We start from the raw sequence: 16,629 nt of genomic DNA, 5'->3' as shown, positions 1-16,629 counted from the left end.
ATATATATATATACATACATACATACATACATACATACATACATACATACATGTATATTTCTTGTACACACACACACACGCGCACACCTTGACAATTCTGTGAAGCCATCACATATGACATGCTCCTCTCACGGCTGTCCCCTATTCCCCCATTTCAGTAGTGGGTGCGGACATCCTCCCCAGCTCATGTGTGGCTATACTGAAAATGGAAGCCTCGCTCCAAATTTCACAGACAGAATTAATTACAGTAGACACAACTGCCCTGCTCCCTCCTTAACGTCAAATAGGGGGAAGTAAGGCAGGATGTTTAAGCAAGTAAAAACACTTAGGGTAAGCAGACATTTTGAATATTTTTTATTTTTATGTCAGGTAGAGTAAGCATAATATGAACACATCTCTCATTTCTGTGCTTATTTTCTGATTTATTTATTTTTCCAAAAGCCCTCGACCTGTTTTAGCGAGGTGAGCACTTGTATTTGCAATATTGCTCCTCCTAGATGTATTCATAACTAAAATGAATCTCCCCACATATTGACTTTACCTGTCTTATTCAGTAGTGTAATGCAAAGAACCTAACTTGGAGTGCCCAATTTAAAGTTCAGTTGGTTGTCAAATGAGTAAATATATTAAACCTGTTTGCCATTGGTTTCTGCACTGCTTCATTAAGCAGCTGATGCTGAGATTACCTTATTTATATTGGAGTCCGTGGTTTTAGGGTCTTGTATGCTACACTGTTTTCTATATGCTGCTAGCAGGCCACATTGTATAACATGATTGCTTCGGTGGCTCTAGTGTTTCTGTACTGACCCTGTAATAATTATTGGAGCTTGACAACTTACATTGAGCTCCTGTACAGAAATAAAAATCAATTTCCTATTTATAATTTTGTCTGGAGTTTCTAAAAATTAATCTTTATTGAAAAAATAAAATCTACTTTATTTTTCTCAGTGTGTATGTCTTTGTACCAATATTTCATGGATGTATATGAAAATAAATTCTTTCATACCCTGTTACTGCCAAGGCGTCATATTTTGAAAGCTGATGAATGAAGAATAAAATAATGTATTCTCTCCTGAGGTTTCATTTCATAAAAGAAGAATGTTGCTTATTTACAGTCAAAGTGAATGCCCCTTCAGTTTATAAGAAATAATATATTTATATAATTATTTTACCTAATCATCTCCATATATCTAGGGGGAAATGATAGGTTCAAAGGTATGTACACACTAACAGTAAAACGGTAAACTTCTCTTATTTTGCTCTGTAAAATGTACCACTGAAAGTGTTGTGGGTTTATTTTTAATCTGTTTGAAAAGTGCCAAAATACTTGTTTATCTTGTCAGAATTCAGAGACATTCTGTGTTTTATTCGCTCTTCCTTTGTTATTGCAAGAGCCTAATCGACGCTTCTATTTCTTATCTTGGACTACAGAACTGTTACTGTCTATGTTGTGGGGGTTAGAGGGGAAAGATTTGGTACTATAACAAAAGAGAATTAGGCAAGGCTGACAGCATTTCTTGAATTTTAGTCCACCGAATACTGAGTGTTGTCAGCCAACTGCAATAAATTAAGAACAGAATGGTTTTTTTTTTGGCAGATCAAAAAGCTATTTGTTTGTACTTGCATGGTCTTTGAAGTGATAAGACATGGTGGAATGTGCATGTATTGAGCATCATTTTCTATTTTGCCCTGACACATTTTAGGTGACTTGCATTAAAGATGAGCTCCAGCCAAGCTGCAACATTTGTAATGTATATGAATTGTTTGCCTGCCAAAGGATATCTAATTTTGTTCATATGGTCTTATGATCCAGGCACTACTGCCAGGTCCTGGGCATTCATGCAAACTGCACTGCTGATCTGAAAACTGGAGATTTGATAACATTTTTCTATTCTGTTATTATGAGTCTTGTTAGCAGCTGGTTTTGCTGACAAATCAAATATTCAATTACTATCCAGTCCCTACTGTTTTTTCTATTGCAGGCCCTGACAAAGGGGGTGTCTATAGGCCCCCAAAAGGGATTGGATTCTTTTTTTATGACATTAATTACTGGAATAAAGTTGCATCTGCACTATTAAGCAGTGGTTTGGCACTTCTAATACTTACTGTTTTTGCATGTATAAAATGTAGACACTTTCAGGTGACAATGTTCGCTCCCTTCTGTATTCAGGACAACAAACAAAATAGGGCTACTGAACCACTCATCTCTCCCATGCCTCATAACTTAGGAGTACCTAAAAGCAGTAAGCACAGGGAGTTGTCGGCTAACAATATTTCTGGCAACATCAACAGGTATTCATTTTAATTTCTCAAACATTAAAAAAAAGCCTTCAAAAGTATATTTAACATACCAAAAGGGAATAAAAAGGGGAAGTTCATTGTTGGGGTTTACATACACTTTAAATATCACAGACAGAGAGGTCACAATCCCATCTATCAATTCTGTCACATGGTATTTAACAGATCTGTTCATAAATGTTTTCACACAACTTTCACCTAGGATTCACACATTTTCAAATCCAATTGGAGAAATATGTCAAAGTTGTGTGAAACCACCATTTAGATATAGATCCCTAAGGTCTTGTTCACATGGGCAGCAAAGGGGCGGTACAAACAAAACAATAATCCATGGTTTTACTGCCCACCTGAAATTAAGCATGGGGGCCACTGGGGGTGGTATACATGGTCACGCCTCTATGCCTCAAATTTTTGACTATGATTTGTTTGGCAGGTGGTGCTGCTTGCCAAATGTGTCCATAAAAGTCAGTTGTGGCATGGCTATTCAATGTAAAATCCTCCTTTTGGGATTAAAAAAAAAGACAGGCATTCAGGAAGTGGCAGCATTGTCTCCTGAACTCCTGTGAATAGGCTCTGGACCAGCTCTAAACTGTTTCTGTAAAGCTATCCACTGCAGATCCGTTTTCAAAGGCGTGTGTGAATGAGGCCCAAATGAGAGTCTTTTCAGAGAGAGCTGATACCAGACATCAGTGGGCTGTACATAGATTCCTGAAACATCACAGCAACCTGCTTCTGTACTCTCTATTGAGCCCTTGCCCCTTATGCAAGCAATAGGCTGGTTCTTGGTAGGAGTTATGCAAATATCAAACTGCCTTGATGGGTGAATATTAGGCTGGAGGAGTAGGCATTCCTAGGCAGGCTGGGTTTGCATAAGACTGCTCCGGGAAGCGCCTACATGTGAAGCTTACCCTCCACAATTGAATAGAACTAAACATCTGTTGAATAGGGAGGGCCAGGGAGAAGTCAGACTGTAGAAAGAACTAGATGATGGGTGTTTTCCAGGCCAAAAATAACTTGCTACAGTTTCACAATGCACACTGAGGAGCTTGCAGCATGCAGTGACATCAGACTAAGCACTTGCAGTACAATACTTGTACAACTATGCAACACTTTTTTATCAGGTCTGCACCTGCTCTGGTCTGGATCTGCTCCGCGCTTGGTGTGAACAAGGCCTAAGGCTGGAGTCCAGCTTTGAAAATATACATATGCCTATTAGACAAATTATTCAATTTTCAGATTGGTTTGTAAAAGCTTCCCACATTTATAGCCTGACAATACAATATAAAGTAGTCACAAGTCTACCTTTTCCTGTTCATACTGTATGTAAACAATAGCCCTAGGTCTCTAGAGTAGCCTATAGATAAAAGGCATGTAAAAAGGGCATAAAGCTTCCAACCAACCAGAGCAGTGAACAAATCATAGGGCCTCTCTAAAATAAACACATTTAGTTTGTTTTCTTTATATGCATGATAGAAGGTGACTCTCATTGATGCCAGTCTCCATCTCAGTTAATAATTACCATTCTTTTTATTGTTTGGGTTTTCACTGTTTGCCTAAGTAAATTAAAGATTCAATTTAATTAACAATGATGCAAAAAAGCCAAAGCTACCATTCTCTTCAAAACTGCATTTAATAAAACACGCTGGAATAGTATTAACTGAGCAGCAAGTAATGTCTTGATGCTGTATCATGAAGAATGAACACTGGATGGTAACACTGCAGAAGGTTTTCTATCCATTTTTGGCTGTTATTGGAATCCCATGTAAGTTTGTGTATGCTATTTTTTTGTGTTCATTGTATTTTTAAATTCTACTTTTCGTTTGACAATACCTGTCTTTATTCCTGATGGATCCTTTTCAATTTTCTTTATACTCAAAGGTAATAATTAGAGGCCTGTTTTTATTAATTTTTTCCACACACATCTCACACAACTTTAATCCAGGATTTACACATTTTTTCTAATTGGATTGAGTTGGAAAAATACAGGAGTCCTGGGGGAAGGTTGTGTGAATCTTGTGTTTTAAAACATTTAGAAACTGATCCCAGCTTGCTACCATTATTGTAACACTTTGCCTCCCTTCAGTTATCAACATTTAACACCAAACTTGTTTTTTGACAGGAGATATTCCCTTGTTAACATAGAAGAGGGCAGCAGAAGACAGTATTTTCAATGTGTAGTAAAGAATAACACCGGGACATGACCTCAAACTGCTAACCTTAGAAAATACTATTTTACCAAAAGAGTAGTTGATGCTTGGTACAGACTTCCAGCTGAGTTTGCGAGTCATTCAACACTGAGTGAATTTAGTCTTGCTGGGCACAAAGATCTAGAAAGAGAAAAAGGTATACATTTTTTTTTTTTTATTTAAACAGGACAAAGTCAATGAACCATTTTCCCTGTACCTTATTTACACCCTTAATGTATTTACACTGAGTGGCCAGATTATTATGACCATCAGTACTTTGTTGGGCCACGAGATGACTTTGTTTGGGCTGCCTCGTGACTCCACGAGATGTTGAAAGGTGATGTGAGGAATCTGACATTGCACTGTTGCCCTTCTGTTGTCTTGTTACAGTCTTGCCACTCTCCGTTCTGCCCTAACATTGACTAGTCGCTGACGGCCACAATTCGCACGTTCAGACCCAGATTTTCGGCTGACAGTCCAGTCTTTAAACACTTTAACAACAGCTGCTCTTGAACATTTAACGAATTCTGCTGTTTTGCTGATACTCGCTCCATGGCTCCGAGCGCCAACAATCATCCCACGTTCAAAGGCTGTTAAATCGCGTTGTTTACCCATATCTTCAGAAAAAAAATCACTTCTACTGTCGTGGTAAGCAACCTGCTTCCCTATGTATAATGGTCTGGCCCTCTAGCAACTTCAGCGCAAAATTATAGCTAAATTTGCCTACAAACGTCAGGCGGACATAATAATCTGGCCACTCAGTGTATAGGTTTCAACCATGCCACCTTCCCCTTTTCTTCTTTCCTCAAGACGTGTACACAAATTTTTGCATTCTCTCCTGATATATTTTATCCCTCAGACCTTTCACCATTTTTGTTGTCCATCTTTGGACTCATTCGAGTCTATCAATATCTTTTTGTAAGTGGGGTCTCTAGAACTGGAAACCATATTCAAAATAAGATAATACTAAAGATCTATGTAGTAGAATAAGAACCTCCTGTAGTGTTGCACCCCAGAATTCTTTTGGATTTCCTCTAAACTAGGCACATTCAAATCTTTTCTGGCTGTAGTTCTGGCCAACACTATACTCCCAATATTGTACTCTAATAGAAAATTATTTTCCCTAGTTGGATAAATTATTCTTACTTTCATCATTTAAGAAAGGGGAAAAAAACGCCATCAATTCAATGTGTGCAAAAGTTGCAATTGTTTGCCTTTTTGTTTTTCAGCCTTTGCATATTATTATTATACAGGATTTATACAGCTCCAACAGTTTGCACAGCGCTTTACAATATAAGGAAGACATTACAATACAATTCAAGACAAGATGGCAAAGTGTGCCCTGTCCATGAGAGCTTACAATCTAAAAGGGAGGGGCAAGTGATACATGAGGAGCTAGCTGTGTGGGGATGAATTGTTTGAGAACGTGATGTTTGACTGGTTAGTTTGAAGTGGGATAGGCCGGAGGTCTTTGGAAGTGTGAAGGGTGATACTTTGAGACAAGGGGGGTGATTAACTAATCTAAACACACGCACGCACCAGGTGCATGTGCATTTTTACACAGGCAAACTGTAAGTGGTTGGTAATATTTTGAGGGGGGTTGCAGACACTGAGCGGTTGGTTAGGTGGATGAGTCTAGCAGCAGCTTTCATAATAGCCTGTGTAGAGTTAGGCCAATGAGAGGGGGGAGTTGCAATAGTCAAGACGAGAAATAACAAGTGAGTGGAAGAGTAGCTTTGTGGTTTCATTGGTGATGAAGGGGTTTTGGAGATGTTATAAAGGTGAAGACGGCAGGATTTGCATAGTGATTGAATGTTGGGCAGAAAGATGAGGTCCGAGTCAAGGATGACACCTAGCACCTTGACATGGGGGAGGGATGGATAGTTGTTATCAATCTCAAGGGAAAAGTTGGGGGAAGGTGCTCGGGAGGAAATATGAGCTCAGTTTTTGAAAGATTGAGTTTTAAAAAGTGTTGTGACATCCAGACTGATATGTCAGTTAGTAGATTAGTGACACGCAAGGACACTGTGGGAGTGAGTTGTGGAGTAGAAAGATATATTTGAGTGTCATCAGCATAAAGATCGTACTGGAAGCCATGTGAGGTTATTAACTGACCAAGGGATGAAGTGTAGATAGAAAAAAGAAGGGGTCCAAGAACAGAGCCTTGGGGGGACCGCTATAGAAAGAGGAGGGGGAAGTTGGATTTGTAGGTGACACTAAAAAAGCACTTAAAAAAGTAGGAGGAGAACCACAAGAGAGCAGAGGCCATGCGAGTGGAGTCTTCTCTGTTTCAATAGTTTTTTTATTAAAGATAGAAATAAGACAAGTATCATCAGCTAGAAAAGAAAGGTGATGACAATACAAGAAAAACACACAGAAAATGGTAACATCAATGGTTTGCAAGCAGTTCAGCCTGTCAAAGCAGTAGTCGTCAAAGAGAAAATGCTGGTAAAAAAGCCCATAATCAATACTCTAAGGCAGTGGTTCTCAACCTATCTAGGGCCGGGACCCCTTGGTAACATTTGCCAAGTTGTGGTGACCCCCAACGGTAAAATTTCGGGATGACGTGGCTGCTGCAGCGACATCTGGAGGCGTGGCAGGAGAACTGACACTGCTGCGCTAGGAGAGGGCTGAGGAGGACTCTCACCTAGCCCGCTTAAGGAAGGGTTAATTCCTTAACACTGCCCATGCTGATAGGAACAAACTGCAAAAAATATAAGACAATACAAAACCTAGGCATAGGTTATCAGGATGAATACATCGAACAAAGCAGGAAATTCCCCTAAAAAATCTGTATAAAGAGAGCATGGTAGCGCCCTGTAACTTAAAGTGGTTGGTATGCCCATATAGAGTATTAGACAAAAACGGGACGAGCAATAAATGTACGTTCGGTGGGAAAACAACAGGAGCAAAGGAAAAGAGTGACCCAAGAGCCATAGTCAAAATTGAGACTCAAAAGTTAAAAAGGGAGCCGCTACTGTAAATCAAATATCAATGATATTCTCATTGAAGCTGGGGGGAGGCACCGTTGAATGCAGGGATCCCACATTCGTTTGAACTTAGGCATGGAGCCAAGAAATTTCGCGGATAATTTTTAATTCACGAATACATCATGGAGGCGACGGGATTTAACCTTCGGATATATGCAGCGAGGAGGAGAGCCAAGCTTTGGCAATAGTTTGTTTAGCAGCAGTTAAGACGTGTGTCATAAGTGCAAAGTGGGCCTTTGACAGACCCTCAGGTTGTAGATTAAGTAGGGCAACACTAGGCTGAAAGGGGAGTGCATGTTGTATGAGAGAACGTAGGAAGGCATAAACCTGATGCCAAAAATGCTGAGCAATAGGGCAGGATCACCATGTATGTAGCACTGCACCTATTTCATGACAAGCATGGAAGCAGTTAGGGGATTTACCCGGAGAAATATGAGCTAATCTGGACGGGACATACTACCAGTGAAATAGTACTTTGTAGTTAGTCGCTAATGCAGTAGAGCCATGAGAGGAGGTCCTGGCGGTATCCCATATTTGAGACCAAATTGAGAATGGAATTCTTGAACAATCATACAAGGGTTACAGGTTACGTGAAAGGTTTTGACGAGAAGAGTATCTTGTTGATTAGCTCGTAAGTAAAAGTGGTGATGAGTGCAACGGAGTTGTTTGTCATTCTGGTGAGTCGGAAGCAAGTTAAGGTTCCTACAGGAGACATGGAGTTGACGACGAGTAGAATGGAAAGGAAGAAGGCGAAAGGCCTCGGAAGCTATCAAGAAATTGGCTTCCAAAAGGCGTTGCTTGCTGAGTCCCTCTCTTTTAAGAGTAGAAGCTAATCTTATACATTCGCGTTGTATGACTACCTTGTGTGCTTTCCAGAGTGTGATTTGGGGTAATGTCAGGGATGTCATTTGTAGACAAATAGTTGGTAACAGTTGATCGTATAAAAGAAAGATGGGTTTCATCAGATATTCATTTAAAGTCCCGGTAGGATCTGTTGAGGATGAAAGTAATGAAGAAAATGTTACCGTGACCGCAGAATGATCCAACCAGGAGATAGGCTGTATCGTGGATGCTAGTACTGACGGGAGCATTGTGTGTGGTATGAAGATGTGGTCAATTCTAGATAATGAATTATGGGGGGCTGAATAAAAGGTGAAGGAGAAGACAGATTATGTTCTCGCAAACATCAATGAGTGTGTGTTGAGACAATATTGATCTAAAAAATGAAAAAAGGTGCTGGAGATTTGTCCAACACCGGAGACAAGGGAAGATTAGAGTCCCCACAAAGGATAAGCGTACCTATTTGGTGGCTAGTAGAGAGAAGATGGCCAAAAAAGGGAACGGTTATTACCAGGGGGATAATAAGTTACAATAGAGATATCTTGATCAAGTAACCGGACAGTCAGATTCAGATAACAGCCCGCAGGGTGAGTGATCTCTCTGCTGCATACAAATTGTATGGATTTATGAAAAACAACCAATACCCAATGTTTTTTAGAGTTCTTGGAGGTCATATAGACTTGTGCATAGTAGTTATTAAAGTATTTGGGAGCCGAGGAACAAGAAAAATGTGTCTCCTTGAGACATACTATGTCTGCATGTGAGGATCGAAAATGTCTGAAAGCTAAAGTGCGTTTATGGAGAGAATTAAGCCCTTTTACGTTCAGAGTAAGAAGTTTGATAGCATATTATACAGAGAAAAAGGGCTAATATAGGACTGTGGGGATGGATAAGAAAAGGGAGACTAAATACTTGCTTCTCTGGGAATGATGCGGAAGGTTCAAAGAAGAGTCTGTAGGTAAGACACAAAAAGAAAGAAGAAAAGAGAGTAGAGAAGTAAGGGTGGAAAGGGCAGGCACAAAGAGACAACAACAAAAAAAACAAATAGCAACCAAAATACCTAAGGAGAGGGCGAGGCAAAACAAAAAGCATCTCCGGCACTTGTACAAGAAAGGGCCTGCTAGGTGGGAAAACCCGCAACGAGATCTAAGGGAGGGCAACAGTGACCCCAGCACTTGGGCAATATACAAGACATGCAAAGAATTCAAAAGAGCAGCCTAACTAATGTAATATATACTGTAAAGTTAGTATGCTAACATACAAAACATGTAGAAAATAGTGTATAGAAACAAAAGTTCGAAGGGACACTGGCCTCTAAAAAATATGGACGAACAAATATACATATTCATAATCTGTTGGTGACAGTACTTAGGGATGTTGAGCAATACAACAGAAGTAGATGGCCACATCTGGAGTGAAGTTCTTGGTAGAACTAACAACAGGAAGGGCAAGTTGGAGAGAATTCCGAGACTCACGGGACATCATCCAGGAGAGTCGTTGTCGGGAGCTGCTGGTAGTGAAATGCGTTTTCGGATCGCTTTGGAAGGTAATTCAGCAAGAGCAAAGGTATATTCAGATGAGGAAGCTTGTCTGCGTCGCTCAGGCCGGGTAGAGGGAGGTAGATCAATGGAAGACAAAAGCTGAAGATCAGATAGCAGTCGACGAAGTTCCGCTGAAGTGGATCCGTGGTACTGTCGGCCATCGTAGGTGAAGAGAAGCCGAAAGGGGAAGCCCCAGTGGTAGGCAATCTGATTACATTGTAAGATGGCCAGAAGAGGTTTAAGTTCTCTCCTTTTCGCGATCATGGCTGGTGCAAGATCAGCAAATATTTGAAAGGAAAAGCCCTGGAACAATAAAGATGGTTGATTGCGGCAGCCTGTAAGATCACCTCTTTAGTGAGAAAGTATAAGAATTTAACCACGACATCTCTAGATGGACCATCAGCTTTTTTTCTGAACCAAGGTATAATGTATACATTATTATTATTATTATTACATAGTATTTATATAGCGCCAACATTTTGCGCAGCGCTTTACAATATAAGGAAGACATTACAGTTACAATACAATTCAAGACAAGATGGTAAGGAGGGCCCTGCCCCTGAGGGCTTACAATCTAAAAGAGGAGGGGGAAATGATACATGAGGTAGCTGTGGGAATGAATTCCATTCCATCTCTAGTTGCTCACGGGGTATAGGGGGAACATGTTCCTGAAGTAAAGCGTTAACTGTAGACTGAAGATCTAGGATATGTTCAGGGATGCCCCTTAAGCGCAAGTTAGAGTACTGTGAGCGATTTTCTAAATCATCCAATTTATCTTCCAGTTGGAGATTTTCATCCCTTGAGCTTATTAAATTCCTCAATGTGCAGGGTGGTAGCCGAGTCAACATCATCCATACCTAATTCCAGGTCCGCCATACGGTGGCCCAGTTTGCGGATCTCACATGTGAGTCGGTCAGTAATCTGCTTGGAGGTCACCTGCAATGATTTGTTGAGCATGTGATCGAATCGGTGCAGCAGATCTGCATGGGAGGAATCTCGGGGGGTGGGGATGGAGAGCTCCACTGTCTTTCTCTGAATCTAAATGCAGCAGTGATGGAGAAGAGCAGAGATGCGGGGGATCGGAGGAGGCCACCGCCTTCTTAGAGGCAGCGTGTGCCAAGGCTCTTTAAAGGACTTACTGCGAGGTGGCCTCTGCTGGGTATTCGAGCAGGACATCGCACTCGGTCAGCTGCGGGAACATCCGGGAAGATTGAGGAGTGTGGGGAGATGCGGAGCAGGATCAGCACACCTCTGACATCGACAGATGCGCGCATGCGTCCCTCGCGAGTAAAGTTTTTTGAGGAGGAGCGGGGGGTCAACAGTTCCAAAAGCAGCAGAAAGGTCTAATAGCAAGAGTAAGGAGTAGTGGCCATTGTTTTTAGCTGTTAGTAAGTCATTAGTGAGTTTTAGGAGGGCGGTTTCAGTGGAGTATAGGGAAAGAAAGCCGTACTGTAAGGGGTCGAGTAGGTTCAGGCCATTGTAGATAAGGCGTTCTAGGAGTTTGGAGGTGAATGGGAGTAAGGAGATTTGTCTGAGATTGTTGAGGTGGGTAGGGTCCAATGAGGGTTTTTTGGGTATTGGGGTGGCCAGCGCATGCTTTAGAGGGGAGAAAAAAAATGCCAGCAGAGAGAGAAAGATTGAAAATGTGAGTAAGAGAGTGTAGGATAGAGCAAGAGGGTGACCGAAGTATTGATGAGGGAACAGGGTCCAGTGGGCAATTGGTGAGGTGGGTATCAAGCAAAAGCTTTGTAACCTCCTCTGTGGTAACAAGGTCAAAAGAGGAAAGTAACAAATGTGATGGTGGATCTGGTACATTAATAGGGGAAGGTGACTGGACATATATATAGAGATAACTCTTTCAGAGAAAAAAAATGCAGACCACCACTATACTTTGTGTAAAAGGTAGGGATGCACTGATACCAGTTTTTACCAGTACTTCCGCTAGCATGGAGCCGCCTTCCCGGCCAATCAGGAGGCTGGGCGGCATGTCATTACCCGGCGTGTCATTACCGGCTCAATGCTGTTTGGCCAGGAAGCTGGCTCCAAGCTAACAGAAGTATCGGTATCCATGTTCCCAGCTCCAAGTTCCCTCACGGCACTCCCAGTCAGAGGAAATCTCGGTAAGTATCGGAGCATTTGCCGATACCAAATACTCGGTATCGGCACTGATACTAGTATCGGTATCAGTACATCCCAGTAAAAGGCATATTTCTATGCATGTATACATACCTGAAAAAAAAAATTATAATTTAATTAATTAATAATACAATCAAATTTCAACTTGCTTCAGGAGTCAGAAAATGCAAACAAGGAACTGAAGAGTTACTATGGGCTGCTGTTTCTGCCCTTGCTGGTCAAATACACCCCCTCTCTATTTACCATGATGACCTTTGTCAATGAGACTAAAAGTGATGAAAATTTTAGACTTGTCACGGTGAATCTGAGGGTTGCACCTGTACTCTGCTATCCAGGGTCTTTCTTCCACAGGAGACTCTCCACTCCCACATTCAAGTGTTGCAGTCTAGGAGCCAACTGAACATTTTCTTTTTTCAATGGGGGCCTCCAACAACATATTCTTTCTCCTACTTAGTGAAATTATACTGTGCTTAAAAAGGTTAGCACAACCCAAAACTGATATTGGATTTGCTCGGACTTCATTGATTTAGCCTCTTGCTTGCTTGTTTAATCTTCCAACCAAGATCTTTGCTTTTAAAAGATATTTCTAAAAAGTAAAAAGCTAGATTCTCTATAGGAATATCTATATCCAGACATAATTAGGTGGTTTGAGGCAATGCTTGACAAGAACAGTGACTGTAATAGTAGTAAAGGATGGAGGATAATGAAAGTCTCTTAGGTAGGCTTCCAAGGAGTATTAATGTTACTGACTGAAGCTGCCAATGTCCAGCCAGGTATAAAGAAGAACTCTGGGCAAAACCACCCGCACTGCAAGGAAAAACTGCTTGCTTTTGTCTTGGTTAAAATAAAAAAAAGTTATACTCACCTGAACCGCAGAGTCTGCTCGTTGTTAGGTCCTTCCAGCCTCTCTCCCCCTCCTCTGCAGTAGTCGAAGGTCTCATAAATGATCACGTTCTCTACACTGTGTATAGACATGAGGACCATACCATAAAATCTTTTTTTTTTTACGAATTGCACACTGACAGTTGTGCATGTTGCAATAAGTGCCAGGTACCGGGGTAAATTAACTTATATGGAGTTACGTATGCCCAGCATGGCTGAAGATTCCTGAAATCCAGAAGATGGAAGTGCCAGTGACAAAGCAATGGAGCAAGTCATGGAAATCACAGCGCTGGAAGGGGTACTAAGTGTACTATAATGTGCAAATATGTTGTGTATACTTGCACATTATGGTAAAAGCTCAGGTGAGGTTAAAAACGTGACTTCTGCTTTGATATTGAGCAATTGTGTGCAATAACCCACAGCAACCAATCATAAATGAACTTACCTGTCTACCCAATCTTGGACTCTTTTTAAAGCCTATCCATTATTGGTTACTGCCTTTGCCCAAATGTGTAAATATTTTGGAGGCTCATATTAAAATTAGATTGTGAATAAGGTTGCAGGCACATTTTCATCAATATATATCTTACCTTACAGCAAATGTACTCACACTACTGATTTTCTGGAAAAGAGATTGTGGACTCTCACCATCTTGTCGTTGTTACATGCTAGCAATGTCTATAGCAGACACAATGGTCCTCATCCACATCGTCATCCTTGAACTGATTCTGCAGCACTTCACAACTGAACCTTTTTGGAGCCGAGCACCTTGGTGTATGATTCGTGATGTATTAAGTTATGGAGCGTACAACTCCTCTGTCTGGCTGGTGGTCTGCTTTACCATCGAACGCTTCTCTGCAGTCAGGACTCTGTGGCGCAAATCCAAGTTATGTACTAAAAAAAATACTCTTTATGTGATATGGTCTGTCTTTATCCTGAGTCACCTTTTTTCTATACCGTATTTTTGGGCCAACGAGTCCAAGCTATCAAATGTAACTGCAAACTTTAAGTGTGTCTACAACACTAATCAAACAAGGCTGTATGTAGAAAGTCTGGTGTGGTTTCAAAACACTCTTGTGTATACAGTGCCTTTCATTATCATCTTTACACTGAATGCCTTAGTTTTAAGACAAATTTGCCACAGCAACAAAATCCACTGTGTAGGTCAAGACGGCAGAAGCTTGACAAGACTTTCTCAGATGAAGAAGCAGAGAATGAAATCAGCAGTGCTTTTAGGGACCATTTCATTGACTTTTGTCTATTTGTGTACCACAAGATTTGTTACCCAAATCGTCATCAAGACAATGCACTACACAATAGAAAGAAAAGATTACAATAAGATTATCAACATTGCTGCTGACATCGGAACAATGCTAGACCTCACAAACACTGCAGTCAATATGTATCTTTATGCCTGTACCCAATCTAGGTTTCGAAAGGAGCTGCTACAGATGATAAAAATGGTGGCAGACCCATGCAGAACTAACATTCCGCACACTGATATTCCCATGATCTTTCATATTTCATCTAGAAAAACTTTGTTGTAAGCCACAGGTTTCTTGATAAAGTATGACACTTGATAGACCTGCATGCATTTTAGTTTAGGCCAATCAGTATGAATTAAACATTGATAGAATGAAAATAATAACTGTCATGGTTTTTTGCTGCCTGTGATTTGGACATTACTCTCTGCCCCTGAGTCACCAGGACACAAAATCAAGCATGACTAGAACCAGGCAGCAATAAATGGGCAAAAATGTTGTCATGGTTCCCATAATACAAAATAAATTTGTATATATTTTGTCAAATCTGACCCCCATTGGAGAAGTTTTTTGTATTGCTTTCTTTCCCAATGACAGCAATAAAATAATAATTTCTCTATCCATCCAGTAAGACTGTCAGTAACAGTAAGACTGTTAACATTCTACATGCTAATAGTTGTGTATTAGTTCACTTCAAGTTTAGCTAAATCATAATCTGGAGAATTATACACATTGTTGTAAGCATTTCAATGCCAGCACCATTTTAAAATGCAGCAGCACATACACAAAAAGTCAGTACACCACTTGAAACTGACGTCGTTGACTTTCTCCACATAGTCAAACAGGCACACGTTAGATCTTCTTTCAGAGAGAACCTACAGATAAAGGTAATATAGTTAAAGAAAAACAAATAAAACATAGTTAAATAGAAAAAATAAAAAAGGCAAAAATTGCCTTTTCAATCATTTATTCACAAACATATCAATATAATGTATTAGTGTACTGTAGAAAATGTATGTAGTGGAGAACCAGCTGCACTCCTTACCAGAATAGTAGTAAACCCGCAGAGTAGGTGGGTGCTTGCAGTGACCACGGACGGCCCCGTGAAAAATGCAAAAATAGTAAGGATTGTCACCAGCACACCAAAGGTTATGAAGCAAAAAGTCCTTTATTGACAAATCGCCATTCAATACAAGCGCTTTCGAGGGTCTCAGCAATACCCCTTCATCAGGCTCAGAATTCTGCTGAGACCCCCGAAAGCGATTGTATTGAATGGCGATTTGTCAATAAAGTACTTTTTGCTTCAAAACCTTTGGTGTGCTGGTGACAATCCTTACTATTTCTGTTGAAAATGTAGGTACGCCCTTAGCCTCAGAATCTGATATTGTCCACTTTAGAAGAAATTACTTTTTGTAGCATAAGTGCCCACCAGTCTCTGATATCAACTCCATGACATTTTTTTTTTCTTTTGATCATTATTGTGTTGAAAGATCAATTTTCCTCTCAGTTTTAACATTCAGACAGATTCTCATGAAGCGTACTTTGATATGATGCAGACTTCATAGTTGACTCAGCCCAGGCCCTGAAGCATTAAAGGAGAACTATGAGGTGAGTGCTTTTCACTCACCTCATAGTTCTAGCCGACCTGTGACAATGAGACTGTCACAGGTCGGCTCAGTAGATCGAGAAGTGAGCGAACAAATACCGGCGTTCGCTCATCTCTCGATCCTGTCACAGCTCTCTGCCGTGACAGGGGAGGGGCTGGATTCCCCGATCCACCAGGGCTGCCTGGCGGAACGGACGGGGAGGGGCCGGGTACAGATGGCTCTGCCTCCAGATAGGCAGAGCCAGCTGTCACTCACGCAGCCGGAGCGGATCCAGACATAATTGTCGGGATCGGCTTCAGCTGCGTCGTTTCAGTATACCGCGAGCAGTAGCTCACGGTATACTGTGGCATCTCAGTACACCGCGAGCTGTAGCTTGCGGTATACTGAGCTTAGGGTGACAGGAGGACGCTAGTTTGTGTTAACCCCATAGTTCTCCTTTAAAGCAACTCCAAATCATAGTATTTATTTTTCCGCCCTCACCCTGCAGCGCCGTAAGGCGCCCGTCTTACTTGCCTTGCGCTAGCGCCGGGCCTGTTTATATCACTAATGCTGGTATGAGGCTCTTCTCCTGAAATGCTGTTTTTGGTTTGTGCCAAACATGTCTACTGTTACTGTGGCCAAACAATGCTATTGTTGATTCATGCCACAGAACAGTGTTCCAGAAGGCAAACATAGTCCTGCTCTAATGGGGTTTTTTTTTTATAGCTAAGGCATTTTGTTCTGGCTCCAATGCAGGTTTAAAATGTGCAATCAATTTCTGATTGTAGATGCATGCACTCTGACACATAAAATCTTTTGTTTTTGGCATGATGAGACTACGCATGTTAATAACAAACTGAATTGATGGTGGAGTTTTAATGTTGCTTGTTGACATATGTTTAAAAAGT

Source organism: Nanorana parkeri, unplaced genomic scaffold (genome assembly GCF_000935625.1).
Source record: "Nanorana parkeri isolate BGI_ZX_2015 unplaced genomic scaffold, ASM93562v1 scaffold278, whole genome shotgun sequence".
In the NCBI taxonomy this organism is placed as follows: domain Eukaryota; kingdom Metazoa; phylum Chordata; class Amphibia; order Anura; family Dicroglossidae; genus Nanorana; species Nanorana parkeri.
This window is presented reverse-complemented; position numbering follows the sequence as displayed.